Source organism: Mastomys coucha, unplaced genomic scaffold, assembly GCF_008632895.1.
Source record: "Mastomys coucha isolate ucsf_1 unplaced genomic scaffold, UCSF_Mcou_1 pScaffold6, whole genome shotgun sequence".
Lineage (NCBI taxonomy): Eukaryota > Metazoa > Chordata > Mammalia > Rodentia > Muridae > Mastomys > Mastomys coucha.
Window position 1 is genome coordinate 12,430,119 of NW_022196912.1, and position 2,535 is coordinate 12,432,653.

The window sequence follows — 2,535 nt, forward strand, 5'->3', positions numbered from 1 at the left end:
ATATAATAATATAATGTAATTAAACATATAATTATAAATATATATTACATGCATAATTATAATATATAATAATATATTATACATATATACTTCTAATGGCATATGTTACTATTTTTAATGGTATATGTTAGCACTAGAAGAATAATCTTTGTTTTATATGACCACAAAAATAAGAACATTGGAAATAGAACTAAACCTTTTTTAAATAACCTTAATATTATTATGTCATATTTAATTTTAGAGAGGTATGATATGCTCTCATTTCTTGGAAAATGATATTTAAAAATAGGATAAATGCCTGAAGATATAGGCCAGGACTTGCCTAGTAGCTTCAGGTTTCTAGTACTACAAAAATGTTATTGTACTATTCAATTTTATAATTTATTCTTTGCTTATATTTAACTACTTAGCATTTTTCATTTACCTGTTTTACAAAAAGGAACTCTAATCCAACTTCAGTGGGCTTCCCTGACACGAGTACAAAACAAGCGAAACAGTGTGCTATCTCTGGACCATAAGACTTGAAATCATGTCCTTACTAATTTTAAAAATACATATTAATCTTAGAGCCTTTATCTAACATAATCAATTACACTCACCCTATTTTTTTCTTCGGGACTTTTCTCTCAAGACCTTCCTGTTTGCTTTATCAAGTCATTTTATGTATGTGGCTGTGCATCAGGATGATATATGTATTCTGTAAACTCTTGAGAAATGCATGTGATTATGGGACTGTGAAAGGCAGCCTGTTTTCTGGTTTAGCTAGGTTAAAACCCTGGAGACCCGGCAAGTAACGCTGCAAGGAACAGAAGGAGGTTTGCCATGCTCCCAGACAGTAGGCTCCTGACTTGAGGCTTCAGCTCCATAATTCTGTGGCCATCAGTCATGTAGGGCAATGCCCCAGGTCCCTGGTATTCTGTCTGGACTCCACCCCCTGTTACCTGGCAACAGCCAGGTATTTTCCTCCACACAGTTACCTGGCAACAGCCAGGTAGGCCTGACCCACTATAGAAGGTCCTGCTTGGCCCCTCCTCCCTTTCTGACTCTATTACTTCCTTACTCTCTTACTTTTTCCTCGATCTCTTGCCCTCTTGCTCCCCTTCTCTCCACATTTCCTTCCCCCTTTCCTCCAAGTGGCCAAGGCCAGCCTATACTCTATTCTCTCCCTCTCTCTGCCTTTCTCAGGCTCTACTACCCTTTTAGCGCCCCTTCCTGCCATGAAAATAAATGCCTTAAAACCATGGACTGCCTCTCCTCATCAGCACCTGCCATGCTGGAGCAATGGAGCAGGTCTTCCTCTAAATACCCACGTTTAATCTCCCACGTGGGGGGCCTGGGGGGAAGGGAGGAGGGCCTCCCTGTGCTTCCAGACACTGCCTCCACTGAGCCAAGTTAAGGATCAGCCAGAACTCTCTCCTCCCTGCCCTTTTCCCAGGCCAGAGCTAGCCCCATGGGCCCCCTTCTCTGTTCTCAGATCTTCCACAGCATTCAGTGGTGTCTGTGGTGCCCAAGAGCTAGAACAGGCTGTCCTTACCTCTGTGCAGGCCTGGGAACCCCGAACCAGCTCCTGTAGGTCTGCAGGACATCAGACTGCACCTCCCCAGCCCTGGAGCGGGATCTTGTGGCTTCTCACAGAGGAACAACTGCCCGGCAGCAGCATGGGGTCCTCACAGTCAAACTTCTTGTGTCCACCTCCACAAGCGGCCCTAGCCTTGTGGTGGACTTGATGCAGGACACCATTTTAACCCACATGTGATTGAACTGAACTTGTCAAAACAACAAAGCAGAGACTCCCTTCACTTGGTGTGACTTGAACATCTGAGCAAGTCTTATTGAGAACTGAGGAATAAAGGTTATGTATAATGGAGGCCACCATTTATCAAGTTGCTTGTGGTCTTTTGACATGGTATATCTCTTTAATATAAAGGGAGGTGTGTGCTTATTCAGTGGATTATGTTGATGGATTTCCACATATTGAAATATCCCCCACATTCCTGGATAAAGCTTACTTGATTACTATGAATGATCATTTTGATGTGTTCTTGAATTAGATTTGCTAGAATTTCATTGAATATTTTGCATCAATATTCATAATTAAAACTGGTCTGAAGTTCTCTTTTATTGTTGGGTCTTTGTTTGGCTTAGTTATCAGCTTAACTGTGGCTTCATAGAATGAATTAGATAGTATTCCTTCTCTTTTTATTTTGTGGAGTAGTTTCAAAAGTATTGGTATTAACTGTTCTTTGAAGGTCTGATAGAATTCTGCACTAAAACCATTTGGCCCTGGGATGTTTTTGGTTGGGAGACTTTTAATTACTTTTATTTCCATAAGGTATGGGACTATTTTGATAGTTTATCTGATCTGGATTTAACTTTAGTACCTGGTAGAAAATCATCCATTCAATCTAGATTTTCCAATTTTTTTGAGTATAGGCTTTCATAGTAATATCTGATGATTTTTTTTAATTTCCTCAGTTTCTGTTTTTATGTCCCCCATTTCATTTCTGATTTAGTTAATTTGGATATTGTCTCTGT

At 40.1% G+C, this 2,535-nt stretch overlaps 1 long non-coding RNA gene across 1 annotated transcript; it reads left to right on the forward strand.

The window, feature by feature from the left end:
• Positions 1-1,081: 1,081 nt before the first annotated feature.
• On the forward strand, positions 1,082-1,870 carry LOC116080133. The gene is made up of 2 exons (XR_004114325.1): positions 1,082-1,290; positions 1,545-1,870. It is a non-coding gene; the product is annotated as an uncharacterized LOC116080133 (long non-coding RNA).
• The last annotated feature ends 665 nt before the right edge of the window (positions 1,871-2,535 follow it).